This window comes from Oryx dammah, unplaced genomic scaffold (assembly GCF_014754425.2).
Source record: "Oryx dammah isolate SB20612 unplaced genomic scaffold, SCBI_Odam_1.1 HiC_scaffold_2, whole genome shotgun sequence".
NCBI classification, from domain to species: domain Eukaryota; kingdom Metazoa; phylum Chordata; class Mammalia; order Artiodactyla; family Bovidae; genus Oryx; species Oryx dammah.
The window spans coordinates 24948631-24964830 of record NW_024070186.1 but is presented as its reverse complement, the minus strand read 5'-3'; the positions used below and the strand labels follow the sequence as shown (position 1 = coordinate 24964830).

The 16200-nt window shown below is 39.6% G+C and overlaps 1 protein-coding gene across 1 annotated transcript in view; it reads right to left on the bottom strand.

The window, feature by feature from the left end:
• SLC35G2 (solute carrier family 35 member G2) overlaps positions 1-15464 on the bottom strand; it is a 41705-nt gene extending 26241 nt beyond the window's left edge. The window contains exon 1 of the mRNA XM_040233176.1: positions 14952-15464. The gene's annotated coding sequence lies outside the window, so the exon portion shown is untranslated. The remainder of the gene's footprint in view (positions 1-14951) is intronic.
• Positions 15465-16200: the final 736 nt, after the last annotated feature.

The window sequence follows — 16200 nt, the reverse complement described above, 5'->3', positions numbered from 1 at the left end:
AGTAATAGAGATTTCAAAGCAACACAAGAAACAACTTGAATGAGATTCAAATGACCAAATCTGTAACAATTTCAGCATCAAAGTCCATAATGAGAGTAATCCACTGAACACAATAGAAATCCACAAGCTAAATTGATGTAAATAAATGAATACATAAATAAAGAGAAAACTCCCTTACAATAGAATACCAACTAGTAAAAGTAAAATAAATGGGGAATTCCCTGGTGGTCATGTGGTTAGGACTCCACCTGGGGTTCACTCTCTGGTCTCGAGTTAAGACCCCACAAGCCACATGGCAAAGCCAAAGAAAACAAAAAAGGTAAAATGAATTGGAAAAATTTCCCTTTGGCAATCATCATAATAATTATTTAGGCAAGAATCATCATAAATGACTGAAAGTTTGTTGAAGAATAGGATGACATAGTCTCAAAGTATCTCCCCACAAAATGCTTATTAATTACAAGGCGGGGGGGCTTCCTTCATGGCTCAGGGGTAAAGAATCCGCCTGCCAATATAGGAGACACCAATTTGATCCCTGGTCTTGGAAGATTCCACATGCTGCAGAGCAACTAAGCCTGTGTGCCACAACTATTGAGCCTGTGCTCTGGAACCGAGTAGCCACAACTGCTGAGCCCATGTGCTACAACCACTGAAGCTGTTCCTTGTGGGCAATGATGCTCCTTAGTTCCATTCATGTTTAAACATCTGGATTTCCTGCTGTAACATCTGTTGCCATCTACAGCTAGAATGAGGTGTTGTCTTAGAACCTAGTACATTTAAGAACAAATGTTTGTATAAATTAATAAGTAATCATAGAGTAGCTCCTCTTTAGTTCTTCTTAGCCATTTCTACCTTAGCTATGAGATCTGCATAAATCCAGCCCAGAATCCTGCCGAAGTGTGTTCTTAAGTCTTTGTTCTATACTGAATTCTGTACTACTTGGAATTAAATGAATTCATTTGAAATGGCAAAAAAAAAAAAACCAAATCAATATTGTGTCTCTTAATAAGATCCACTGAAAACACACAATATCACATCTATCATTTTCCTGCCAAAAATGTATAACTATGCCAAAAATGCATAACTTGCCTCAGACAAACCTAAATAATCCTAAATGAGGAACATTCTACCAAATATGGTCTGAACTTCCAAAAATGTCAAAGTCACTAACAACAAGGAAGAAATGAACTATCACAGAGTAAAGATTAAGGGACATAACTAAATGCAATTACAACCCTGGATTTGATTCTAGACAAGAAATAAAAAATATTTTTCCAAAAAGGAAATTACTGGGACAAATACTGAATGAGATCTGTGGATTCAATGCAGAATTAGGTGTTAAGTTCCTCATTTTGGTGATAATTCTGTGGTTATACAGGAGAGTATCTTATCTTTAAGGAAGACACTTAAGTAGGGGTAATTAGGCATCACATTTGCAACTTATTTTCAATTGGTTCAGGGAAAAAAGAGTGAATGAATGACAAAGAAAACAGTGAAAAATGTTTATCATTGGAGAACTTGGGATGAAGTATACATGAGAATTAGCTTTTACCCCAAGAGTTCATTGGACTATGCATGAAACTTTACTATAAATTTGAAATTATTTATAAATAAAATATGAAAAAATATATTGGGGATAACATAAGAGTTTTTGGAAGAAGTACATGAGTTAATACATATGAGGTGCTTAAAACATAGCTAGGTATACAGTACCTGTAAAGAAGGCTGAGTGTTGAAGAATTGATGCTTTCAAACTGTGGTGCTGGAGAATTCTCTTGAGAGTCCCATGGACAGCAAGGAAATTAAACCAGTTAATTCTAAAGGAAATCAACCCTGAATATTCATTGGAGAGACTGATGCTGAAGCTGAAGTTCCAATATTTTGGCCACCTGATGCGAAGAGCCAACTCTTTGGAAAAGACCCTGATGCTGGGAAAGGTTGAGGGCAAGAGAAGAAGGGAGCAACAGAGGAGATTACAAAGGATCATAAGAGACTACTATCAGCAATTATATGGCAATAAAATGGACAACCTGGAAGAAATGGACAAATTCTTAGAAAAATACAATTTTCCAAAACTAAACCAGGAAGAAATAGACAATCTTAACAGACCCATCACAAGCACGGAAATTGAAACTGTAATCAGAAATCTTCCAGCAAACAAAAGCCCAGGTCCAGACGGCTTCACAGCTGAATTCTACCAAAAATTTCGAGAAGAGTTAACACCTATCCTACTCAGACTCTTCCAGAAAATCGCAGAGGAAGGGAAACTTCCAAACTCATTCTATGAGGCCACCATCACCCTAATACCAAAACCTGACAAAGACACTACAAAAAAGGAAAACTACAGGCCAATATCACTGATGAACATAGATGCAAAAATCCTCAACAAAATTCTAGCAATCAGAATCCAACAACACATTAAAAAGATCATACACCATGACCAAGTGGGCTTTATCCCAGGGATGCAAGGATTCTTCAATATCCATAAATCAATGTAATTCACCACATTAACAAATTGAAAAATAAAAGCCATATGATTATCTCAATAGATGCAGAGAAGGCCTTTGACAAAATTCAACATCCATTTATGATAAAAACTCTCCAGAAAGCAGGAATAGAAGGAACATACCTCAATATAATAAAAGCTATATATGACAAACCCACAGCAAACATTATCCTCAATGGTGAAAAATTGAAAGCATTTCCCCTTAAGTCAGGAACAAGACAAGGGTGTCCACTTTCACCACTACTATTCAACATAGTTCTGGAAGTTTTAGCCACAGCAATCAGAGCAGAAAAAGAAATAAAAGGAATCCAAATTGGAAAAGAAGAAGTAAAACTCTCACTGTTTGCAGATGATATGATCCTCTACATAGAAAACACTAAAGACTCTACCAGAAAATTACTAGAGCTAATTAATGAATATAGTAAAGTTGCAGGATATAAAATCAACACACAGAAATCCCTTGCATTCCTATACACTAATAATGAGAAAGTAGAAGAAGAAATTAAGGAAAAAATTCCATTCACCATTGCAACAAAAAGAATAAAATACTTAGGAATATATCTACCTAAAGAAACTAAAGACCTATATACAGAAAACTATAAAACACTGATGAAAGAAATCAAAGAGGACACTAATAGATGGAGAAATATACCATGCTCATGGATCGGAAGAATCAATATAGTGAAAATGAGTATATTACCCAAAGCAATTTACAAATTCAATGCAATCCCTATCAAGATACCGGCGATATTTTTCGCAGAACTAGAACAAATAATTTCAAGATTTGTATGGAAATACAAAAAACCACGAATAGCCAAAGCAATCTTGAGAAAGAAGAACGGAACTGGAGGAATCAATTTGCCTGACTTCAGGCTCTACTACAAAGCCACAGTAATCAAGACAGTATGGTATTGGCACAAAGACAGACATATAGATCAATGGAACAAAATAGAAAGCCCAGAGATAAATCCACATACATATGGACACCTTATCTTTGACAAAGGAGGCAAGAATATACAATGGAGTAAAGACAATCTCTTTAACAAGTGGTGCTGGGAAAACTGGTCAACCACTTGTAAAAGAATGAAACTAGATCACTTTCTAACACCGCACACAAAGATAAACTCAAAATGGATTAAAGATCTAAATGTAAGACCAGAAACTATAAAACTCTTAGAGGAGAACATAGGCAAAACACTCTCCGACATAAACCACAGCAGGATCCTCTATGATCCACCTCCCAGAATTCTGGAAATAAAAGCAAAAATAAACAAATGGGATCTAATTAAAATTAAAAGCTTCTGCACAACAAAGGAAAACATAAGCAAAGTGAAAAGACAGCCTTCCGAATGGGAGAAAATAATAGCAAATGAAGCAACTGACAAACAACTAATCTCAAAAATATACAAGCAACTCCTGCAGCTCAATTCCAGAAAAATAAACGACCCAATCAAAAAATGGGCCAAAGAACTAAATAGACATTTCTCCAAAGAAGACATACGGATGGCCAACAAACACATGAAAAGATGCTCAACATCACTCATTATTAGAGAAATGCAAATCAAAACCACAATGAGGTACCACTTCACACCAGTCAGAATGTCTGCGATCCAAAAATCTGCAAGCAATAAATGCTGGAGAGGATGTGGAGAGAAGGGAACCCTTCTACACTGTTGGTGGGAATGCAAACTAGTACAGCCACTATGGAGAACAGTGTGGAGATTCCTTAAAAAATTGCAAATAGAACTGCCTTATGACCCAGCAATCCCACTGTTGGGCATACACACAGAGGAAACCAGAATTGAAAGAGACACATGTACCCCAATGTTCATTGCAGCACTGTTTATAATAGCCAGGACATGGAAACAACCTAGATGTCCATCAGTAGATGAATGGATAAGAAAGCTGTGGTACATATACACAATGGAATATTACTCAGTCATTAAAAAGAATACATTTGAATCAGTTCTGCTGAGATGGATGAAACTGGAACCGATTATACAGAGTGAAGTGAGCCAGAAAGAAAAACACCAATACAGTATACTAACACATATATATGGAATTTAGGAAGATGGCAATGATGACCCTGTGTGCAGGACAGCAAAAAAGACACAGATGTGTATAGCAGACTTTTGGACTCAGAGGGAGAGGGAGAGGGTGTGATGATTTGGGAGAATGGCATTGAAACATGTATAATATCATGTAAGAATCGAAATGCCAGTCTATGTCTGATGCAGGATATGACACGCTTGGGGCTGACGCGCGGGGATGACCCAGAGAGATGCTGTGGGGAGGGGGGTGGGAGGGGGGCTCATGTTTGGGAACGCATGTACACCTGTGGTGGATTCATGTCAATCTATGCCAAAACCAATACAGAATTGTAAAGTAAAAATTAAAAATAAATAAATAAATTAAAAAAAAAAAAAAAAGAAAAAGCATCATTGATTCAATGGACATGAGTTTGAGTAAACTCCAGGAGATAAAGAAGGACAAGGATGCCTGGTGTGCTGCAGTTCATGGGTTGCAAAGAGTCAGACACAATTTAGCAACTAAACAGCAACAACAAGGTACACAGTAAATGTTAAATAAATGTTAGTGATAAAGATGGTAGTAGTAATGAATACCTGAACTTTATACCACAACTCATCTGAATCAGAACAAGTTGACTCTAGCTCACTTATTTGTTTTCTCTTTTCAGATTTAATTTTGAGATTGAAAGAACATTTATTTGTATTTGAGATGCTAACACCATCACTAAACTTTTTATTGAAATTTAAGCACACAGTGTACATGTAGGACAATATTTTATAAACTGTTGTCCTCAAGTAAAAAAAGTTAGTAAAATATTTTAAATAAGATCAAGCTTTTGAAAAGTCATTTTCATCTTTCATTAATTTAGGCAATATGGTGACAATGAGTTATATGATCTGTACATAAATACATTATATGTCTTTATCCATATACAATATATACATTAACATGTATGTATTTATTATAAGGCAGTCATATACAACATTATAATCATACACATAGAATTAACAACCATGAGAGTTGAAACGTCTCGGGGTCATCTACTCCAATTCCTTTAACAGCAACTATAACCTCTACAGCATCTGCAACAAATAGTACACTTTCTGTTTGAACCTACTTATTCCTTTTGAAGGCAGTCACCTGGGACTCATTCTGGTTGTTAGAAAATTGTTCTTTAACATTCAGTCAAAATCTCTCTATCTATAATTTCCAGAGTCTGTTCCTATATATTAGCTCTGGGGTCACTAATTATTTCTCTTCCACAGGAAATTTCAGTATCAGGAACTTTTCTACCCTCCCCATCCCAGGTCTCCCATCATAAGTTTTCTCTTCTCCAAACTGAAAATCTCCTCTTTTTTAAATTACTCCACATATAATCATGGTTTCCATCTCACCATATTAACCACCCCAGTTTCTATGATCTCACCTTTCAGGAGATTCTATTTCTATGAGGGGAGCCTGAGGTCACACCAGCTATTCTGGCATCCTCACACATTTATGGTTTTTCCTTCAGTCAATATTTACTAAATGCCTATGGTGTGGAAGGCACTGTGCTAAGATACTGTGAGAGATAAAATTAAGAAAACATATGCTCTCTCTTAAAGAACTCACACATTCATTTGGGAGAAAAGAAATATGCTAATAAGTACCAAAAATAGACACAAGTGCTGTGTATGTTAAAAGAAGGAAATTATATAATTAAATATGTATATGCTGTAACACTAAGTACTAGAGAACAAAGAAAAAATAATGAGTTTCAGACTAGACCTGTTTTGGTTTGGGATAGCATGAAAATTGGTAAAAAGCAGTAAGTGTGGGATTTAAGCAACATTAAGAGAGGAATTTCCAGATTGGCAGAATTACACATCGATTCAGAAGACACAAAAAGTTTATATTTTTATCCTTTTGACCTGTGACAATATGATCAATAAACACTTGTCCAGATTGACTTACATATAACTTTATAGAAAGACAAATAAATTGACTACTATGCACCTAATGCTTTACATTATTATTTTACTAAATCCCACGACAACCCCAACAAGGTAGGCACTAATAGTCTCTCTTTAAAAACAAATCAAGTGAAGATCAACAAGCTTCAGTGACTTGCCCAAAGTTACAGAGCTGCTTATGGCAGCCAGCCTTCAAATTCAGACTGTCATCTTCCAGTCCGACTTGAAGTCATCAACTACTTACTGTCCAATGAAGCAATATCCAGCAAACTCCCACCCACATTCCCACAACCTTCCTGGAGAACTACTTGGGAGAAATCTCTCACTGAACAACCTGTTCCTCCTCTGGGTTCAAGAACACTTTCTACAGAACTCTGTTACAACCCTTGGCATAAGGTATCACTGTGAATTGTTTATGTAACACTCACTCCTGATAAAGTGTTACTGCTCCAAGAACAGAGGTTATATCCTTATTTTCTTCATGGTATCCCCATACCTTAAGGCATTGCCAGACTCAACAAATGCTGGGAGCATGGTATAGCTTGCCTGCTTTGAATAAAGTCACCCATTTAGCCAGAGACCTCTAATTCTGGGTCTCATTTGTTGTGCAGAGCTTTGGTTGCCACAATTCTGCAATCTAACACTATCTTCTATCTCAGCTCTAAATTAAGGGAGTCATCCAAGAAGTAATTGTGAGTATCTGGCTTCAGTCCATCCCACCCTCAGCAGCCTCATTCACCTTTGGGATCCTTGCTCCAATTTATTATTTTTTAAATTGTTTTTATTTTGGGCTCCACTGGGAATTTGTTGCAGTGTGTGGGCTTTCTGTAATTGTGGCAAGCAGGGGCTACTATCTAGTTGTGGTGCGCTGCTTCTCATTGTGGTGGCTTCTCTTGTTGCAGAGCAACAAGGGCACAAGGACTCAATAGTTGTGGTGCATGGGATTAGTTGCCCCGAGGCAAGTGGGACCTTCATGGACCACAGATGGAACCTGTGTTCCCTACATTGGCAGGTGAATTCTGAACCACTGGACCACTGGGCAAGTCCCTCACCCCCATTTAGAACAATGGCTCAGCCAGAGTTACACAGAGCCCAGAGGCAAAATAAATGGGAAATTAGATTACCTAATAGCTTAACTTTCCTTCAAGTTTTTAAAGTAAAAGTCAAGGTTCAATAAAGTTGCTGATATTCTGGGGCCTTAAATACAAGGAAAGAGAAAGTGATTTTGAGAAGACAGGAAATGACTAAATGAACCTAAGTAATGATGACACACATGTGGATTGAATTAATATAAAATTCAATACATGAAATAGTGTTAAGTGCACATAATTATTACATATGCCCATTGATCATATATAATTCAACTACAGCAGTGACTATAAGGGAAATCAGAGTAGTAAGTATTTAACATGTATAATGTTATATAGTGAAAGTGAAAGTTTCTCAGTCGTTTCTGACTCTTTGAGTCCCCATGGACTGTAGTCTATGGAATACTCTAGGCCAGAATACTGGAGTGGGTAGCCTTTCCCTTCTCCAGGGGATCTTCCCAACCCAGGAATCAAACTGGGGTCTCGTGCATCGCAGGTGGAGTCTTTACCAACTGAGCTATCAGGGAAGCTCATAAAGGGCCAAAATTTTTAAGCTTTATATATATAAACATTTATAGGGCAAAGTAAAGTTTTGGTCCACAGAAAGAAAAAACTCAATGATCTCAGCTCATCGCTGACATTTCCCTAAGTAGGCGGGGATTTCCTGTGTCCAGACTAGGAGGTAGATGGATGAAAAGTGAGAATGGAGAGGCACTAGAGTGGGTATCATTCTCCTTCCAACACCCAAGCCAGTGATCAGCACACAGTGACTTTTAAACAATACTTTGGTTACTTAGAGAATCAACTGTTAAGGACAGAATGGCAAAAGAAAAACAAAAACAAGTGTGGTGATGGAAAAGGTTACTGTGCCTGATTTTATAGTAAAAATAATGCCAGAGAAACATGAAATAAGAAAGAGCAGTGGCACGTAACATCCTGGAACCGTGACTTACCACAGTGTTTAAGAATATCATCCATATTTCCTTACAGAGGCAAAGTGACCTCCACAAGGAAAATGAGACAAGACACTCATCACCAATGAAACGTTCAAAAGTGCTCAAAAAAGAGAGTTTGGTTAGAATACAATTAACACCATCATCATTTTCCCCATCAACAAATTCCAACCTCAAACTGGAAAATTAGATTGCTATCCAGTTCACCAAGATGTAAAGACTCCTCAAGCACTTACTAACTGGGAATGAACTAGTCCTCATGAAGACCAGCACAAACTGTCAGACTGCTAGACAGGCCAACAATTGCTATGATCAGCTAAAAGATCTGAAGTGTGGATAGCAGTACTATCCAACTTAAAAGTCACTATGGATAAACAACAAAGTCCTAATGTATATGATGGGGAACTATATTCAATATCCTGTGATAAACCATAAAGGAAAAGACTATTTTTAAAAAGAATGTATATATGTGTATAACTGAGTCACTTTGCTGTACAGCAGAGACTGGCACAACATTGTAAATCAACTGTACTTCAATTTAAAAAAGTTACTGGGGAATTTAGCTATCCATTTGAATTAAAATATTGTGAAAATTAATTTTATAAGCTCCAATTAAGCTTATATTTGATTATGGCATATTCAGTTCAGTTCAGTCGCTCAGTCATTTGCAACTCTTTGCGACCCCATGGACTGCAGCACTCCAGGCTTCCCTGTCCATCACCAACTCCTAGAGCTTGCTCAAACTCATGCCCATTGAGTCAGTGATGCCATCCAATTATCTCATCCTCTGTCACCGCTTCTCCTCCTGTCTTCAATCTTGGCCAGCATCAGAGTCTTTTCCAGTGAGTCAGTTGTTTGCGTCAGTTAGCCAAATATTGGAGTTTCAGCTTCAGCATCAGTCTTTCCAGTGAATATTCAGAACTGATTTCCTTTAGGATGGACTGGTTGGATTTCTTTGCAGTCCAAGGGACTCCCAAGAGTCTTATCCAACATCACAATTCAAAAGTATCAATTCTTCGGTGCTCAGCTTTCTTTATAGTCCAACTCTCACATCCATACATGACTACTGGAAAAACCATAGCTTTGACTAGATGGACCTTTCTCAGTAAAGTAATGTCTCTGCTTTTTAATATGCTATCTAGGTTGGTCACAGCTTTTCTTCCAAGGAGTAAGCGTCTTTTAAATTCATGGCTGCAGTCACCATCTGCAGTGATTTTGGAGCTCCAAAATACAAAGTCTCTCACTGTTTCCACTGTTTCCCCATCTATTTGCCATGAAGTGATGGAACTAGATGCCATGATTTTAGTTTTTTGAATGTTGAGTTTTAAGCCAGCTTTTTCACTCTCCTCTTTCATTTTCATCAAGAGGCTCTTTTTTTCCTCTTGGCTTTCTGCCATAAGGGTGGTGTCATCTGCATATCTGAGGTTATTGATATTTCTCCCAGCAATCTTCCAGCTTGTGCTTCATCCAGCCTGGCATTTCTCATGATGTATTCTGCATATAAATTAAGCAAGGTGACAATATACAGCCTTGATGTACTCCTTTCTCAATATTCTCAATACATACATATATTTATATGTATACACATTTTCTTCATTGTCATATTTTTCTTTCATCTGCAAAAAATACTCTAAAGAGTAGCTCATTTTTTAAAAGATCGGATAGTAACAGTTTGAAAATATGACAAACTAAATGGCATTTAAATAAAACGCTTTCATTAAGTACTTTTTTATTAATTTGTATTGGAGTATAATTGCTTTACAATGTTGTTAGTCCCTGTTGTTCAGCAAAGTGAATCAGTTATACATATACATATATCCCCTCTTTTTTGGATTTTCTTCCTTAAATAGGCCTAAATGGCCACCACAGAGCACTGAGTATAGACTTCCTTTTGCTATACAGTAGGTTCTCATTAGTTATCTGTTTTACATATAATTATGCAGATATGTCGATCCCAATCTTCCAATTCATTACACCTCCACACCTCCTTGCTAAGTCACTTCAGTCATGTCCGACTCTGTGCGACCCCATAGACGGCAGCCCACCAGGCTCCCCCGTCCCTGGGATTCTCCAGGCAAGAACACTGGAGTGGGTTGCCATTTCCTTCCCCAATGCAGGAAAGTGAAAAGTGAAAGTGAAGTCGCTCAGTCATGTCCGACTCTTTGAGACCCCATGGACTGCAGCCCACCAGGCTCCTCTGTCCATGGGATATTCCAGGCAAGAGTACTGGAGTGGGGTGCCATTGCCTTCTCCGTCACCTCCTTGATATCCATACGTTTGTTTTCTACATTGGTGCCTCTGTTTCTGTTTTACAGATAAGTTCATCTCTTCCATTTTTTCTAGATTCCACATATAAGTGACACTATATGATATTTGTTTTTCTCTTTCTGACTTACTTCACTCTGTATGACAGTCTCTAGGTCCATCCTCATCTCTGCAAATGGCACAATTTCGTTCCTTTTTATGGCTGAGTAATATTCTATTGTGTATATATGCCATAACTTCTTTACCCATTCATATGTTGACAGACATCTAGGTTACTTCCTTGTCCTGGCTATTGTAAATATTGCTGCAATGCAACATGGGGTGCATGTATCTTTTTGAATCATTAAATATTTAGAATCTGAATAAGTATTAAAAGGTTCAAACATGTTACTCCTTGTAGAAGACAAGCCTATGTACATGTGGGTTAACATAAGCAATTACTTCTCACAAAGCCATTGTCAATAGAATTTTACATCTAGTAATGAAATGAATTTAAAAAGGAAAATGGGAGTATAAACCTAGAATTTAAAATGTGATATTTTTATAATATCATGAAACATAGTAGATTATCTTTATTATAGAAGGATGGAGTTGGTGATGGACAGGGAGGCCTGGTGTGCTGCGGTTCATGGGGTCGCAAAGAGTCAGACACAACTGAGTGACTGAACTGAACAACCAAATGTAAATGTCAGATATTATAAAGGGTAAAAAGATAGATTTGACTATATAAAATGTGAAATTTTCTATACAGCAGAAAATAAAAGTTTAAAAATTTTTTTAAAGTCAGGAAAAAAGTTGCAACATATGCAACCAAATCTTTAGCATCTGAAGAATTTTCACAAATAAGAAAAAGCCTATAAGCATACCAACAGAAAAATAAAGCTATGAGCTGGAAACTCACAAAAGAAAAATAAGTATAACCAGTAAGTATATAAAAAGATGCTCTTTACTGCCTATCCAATTGACAAAAAACCTTATTTTGGTAATAGTGTGGGGATTCTGACATTCTAATTCAGTTTTTATACTGGTATATATTGGTACATCTTTTCTGTAGCACAATCTAGAATATCATTCTTCCAACAAATATTTCTTGAATACACATATATCTAACATTGTGTAGATGCTAAGAACATAGTAAAAAATAAAACAGACAAGGGAGGAGATAAGAAATAATTAAAGAAATAAACAAATCAATGTATCAAAAATAAAACATACATATCCCCTGAACCATCAATCTCAATTCTAGGAATTTTTTCCAAGGATATAATCAAGTGTACAAATATTTACTCAAAGATACTATTTGCAGCCTGGTATAATAACAGCAAAAATCAGAAATAAATAAATGTTCTTTATTATGAGATTATTTAAATAAATTGCTCTGCTTACATAGTACAATATTACACAACACTTAATAATGATGACCTAGTTTTATATGTATTGATTTGAAAGACATTAGTGATAAATTATACAGTGAAAATGCAACCAACAGAAGATTGGTTCATTTAAAATACATGTGGATTTATTTAAAAGAAAACCTGTTTGAGTATAGAAGTCTCCTAAAATACTAAAAATAGAATTACCATAACGATCCAGGAATCTCACTCCTGGACATTCATCCGAAAAAGATGAAAGCTCTAATTCAAAAAGATACATGTACCCCAATGTTCATAGAGGCACTGTTTACAATACCCGAGACACTGAAGCAACTCAAGTGTCCATCGACAAATGAATGCATAAAGAAGATGTGGTACATATATACAATGGAATATTACTCAGCCATAAAAGAATGAAATAATGTCATTTGCAGCAATATGAATGGACTGACAGATTAACATACTAAGTGAAGTAAGTCAGAGAAAGACAAATATTACATCACTTATATGTGGAATCTAAAAAATAATATAAACGAACTTATTTACAAAACAGAAACAGATTCACAGACATAGGAAACAAACATGGTTACCAAAAGGAAAGTGTGGCATAAGTTGGAATATGGGATTAAAAGATGCACACTACCAAATATAAAATATATAAATAATGAAGATTTATTGTATAGCACAGGGAACTATATTCAATATCATATAATAAACTATAATGGAAAAGAATCAGAAAAAAAGAATATAATGCATATATGTATAACTGAATCACTTGCTGTACTCACACAATATTGTAAGTCAACTATAATTCAATTTTTTAAAAATCTATTTACAATATTTTTCTCTGGTTTTATGTATTGCCCTATAACCCAAATTTCTTAACAATGAGCATACATTTTATTAGAGAAAAACCACAGCTATTCAACATTTTGAAGAGCATATATATAGTCTTTACAGAGTTCACAAAGCGTATCCCACCAGTATTATTGAGATTATCAGCATTGTGACACATCTTAGTCATTATTCCCTTCAGGTTATAACGTTCCATAAGATTGTTGGCTAGCTATTGTTTCCTATTAAATTTGTCATTAATTCTTTTTGTTTAAACTTCGTTTAGGAACATCTTCTTTGTATTAATATCAGTTTTACCTCTTTATAGACTACATTTGTTCTGTAATTAAAATATGTGTATTTTCTTAGACTTTAAACTTTTTATCTTGTTTTGGGGTATAATCAATGTTGTGACAGTTTCAGGTGAACAGCGAAGGGCCTAAGCCATACATACACATGTATCCCTTCTCCGTTAAATTCCTGTCCCCTCCAGGCTGCCACATAACAGTGAGCGGATTTCCATATGGTGCTCAATGTGCTCAGTCAGAAGTCATGTCCGACCCTTTGTGACCCCATGACTGTAGCCTGCCAGGCTCCTCTGTCCATGGGATTCTCCAGGCAAGAATACTGGAGTGGGTTTCCATTTCCATCTCTAGAGGATCTTCCTGACCCAGGGACCAAATCTGCGTATCCTGCATTGGAAGGTGGATTCTTTACCACCAAGCCACCAGGAAGCACCATGCTATACAGTAGGTCCTTGTAAAAATAAATAAATAAAATTTAAAATATGTGTAAATACTTTCTTGCTCAGCCAAATACCAAACACTTTAATTCACAGGTTCTGTGACTTGGAAACAGATGATTATGAAACTTAATGGTTCTGAAGAGTTCAGAAATACTAAAGGTGTCAAAAAATAAAGATAGATTATAAAAAAAGTTCTGGAAAACGTGTAATTTGTAGTGTATGATGGCGCTGAAAACCAGTAAGTGTATTTACCTGTGTGTAATGTTTGTGTGTATATACTCACACATGCATCCTGCATATGCTACATATTTGCATATGTGAGAGTTCTTTATGCTCACCCTGTGCCCTTGTAGGTAAATCAAGCCTGTTAAGCATATGCTTTATCTGCACCCCCAGGACGAGCCACATTTGCCTTCAGTTATCTTCAGGAAACAAGCATCAACTCATCCGAAAAGGGTTACACTGTCGAGCGGGCGCTACTCTGGCCACCTGCCTTGGAGGCCGGCTATTTCTGGCAAAGGTGCGGCGTGGAACCGCAAAGCAGGCCGCCTCCAGGGAACTAAGCCGACGCAGAAGGCGCTGGAGGTACTTCAGCACCACGGACACGGGCAACCCCCATCAGGTCCTTTAGAGCCTAAATACAGCCGACACCTCCCCTTCCCCAAGCGCTCCCAGCCCTCTCCGCCCAGTGCGTCACTGTCTCTGGGCCCTCAATCGTCACTCAGTCGCCAGCTCTTCATCCCTCTCCCCCGCCAACCCCCGCAAAAGCCTGGACACGGATGCGAGTCTGCGCAGCCCCCCTACTCGCCCTTCTTGCTGGCCCCCGCCACCCCTCCATCCTCCTCTCTCCAAAGAGGCCACACGGGCGCACGTGGCGTAGAAACCCTACGGCCCAAGGGCGGGTCAGGGAGGGGTGGCACTTTCCTCCTCGGAGTTGGGGGAGGCTGCGTGGACTTGCCCTGCGCCTCTAGCCACCACACTCGGCGGGGGCCTGGCCCTTCCTCCACTACTCCTTGCCCTTGCCTTTCATTGGCGAAAGATCCCGCTATACCGTTTATTCTCTGCGAAAATCTAACCATGCAGACAGGCGTCCAAGAGTCAGCAACATAGTAAAGGAAAATACTCATTCTTGGCCTTATTTCTAAAACCACCCAGGCATTCTTTAAAAGTTTGAAATTGATGGCATGGCGCCACAGGGACTCACCCTGGTTTGGGTGGGCTCGGGCGTGAGGAAAGCAAGAGCCCTGGCCTTTATCAGAGAAGTACACAGACACGCGACGGTGGCAGGAAACGGGGGCGCAGAGGCCGTAGCTGATGCTGACCCTACCGAACCCGTGTCCAGGTGTTCCAAGGGAGCAGCGCTGGGAAGTGGGGGCCCCGCGGACCCTCAGGCGTCGCGCAGAGCCCTGGAGAAAGGGTGTGAAGGGGGCGGGGCGCTTCACCCGGTCCGGCCCAGGCCCCAGAGAGGGGCTCGGCCTCTTAGGTGCCTCGGCTGAAAGTGAGTGTGTGGGCCTCCCCACTCCTTACGGGTGGGGGCGGCCCGGCAGGCAGGGTCAAGTCCCCAGTCTGCTGTGCTGACCGGCGGCCGGGTTACCTGCGTGTCGCGGCGAGGAAGGCGCGAACCGGTGCTCCGGCCGGGGCTGCCCGCTGCCGCGCGCCTAGTCCAGGCTCTGAGCCCGCTGAGGCCGCCGCGGGCTTCGCCAGGAAAACCGCGGCCCGGGCGGCGGAGGCCGCGGGGCTGGGCGGGGAGAAGGGGCGTCGCCCGCGCGGACACTGCGCCTGCGCTCTCTGCGGCTCCCCCTGTCCCTCACCCGCAGGTGCCCCCGTGGAAGACGACTGGGGGCGCCGGGTATTCGGGCCGGGTTGAGGGACTTCCCCTTCCCGCACGGCGGGAGGGCCCAGGAGCCGGGAGACTGCCTTCCCGGACCGCCAGAGCCTACGCCCTTAGAAACACGCCCTTGGAGAGACCAGATTCGAAGCACTCGCCAGCCAGCCCGAGCGACTTGGTTTTCTGGAAGGGGGCAGGGAGGCAGCGTCAATCCATTTCGACCATTCTATCTGTGTTTAAGGTCGCAAGTCGATTCCTTGATATTTAAAATATGTCTCAGTTCAGTTCAGTTCAGTCGCTCAGTCGTGTCCGACTCTTTGCGACCCCATGAATCGCAGCACGCCAGGCCTCCCTGTCCATCACCAACTCCCGGAGTTCACTCAAACTCATGTCCATCGAGTCGGTGACGCCATCCAGCCATCTCATCCTCGGTCGTCCCCTTCTCCTCCTGCCCCCAATCCCTCCCAGCATCAGAGTCTTTTCCAATGAGTCAACTCTTCGCATGAGGTGGCCAAAGTACTGGAGTTTCAGCTTTAGCATCAGTCCTTCCAAAGAACACCCAGGGCTGATCTCCTTCAGAATGGACTGGTTGGATCTCCTTGCAGTCCAAGGGACTCTCAAGAGT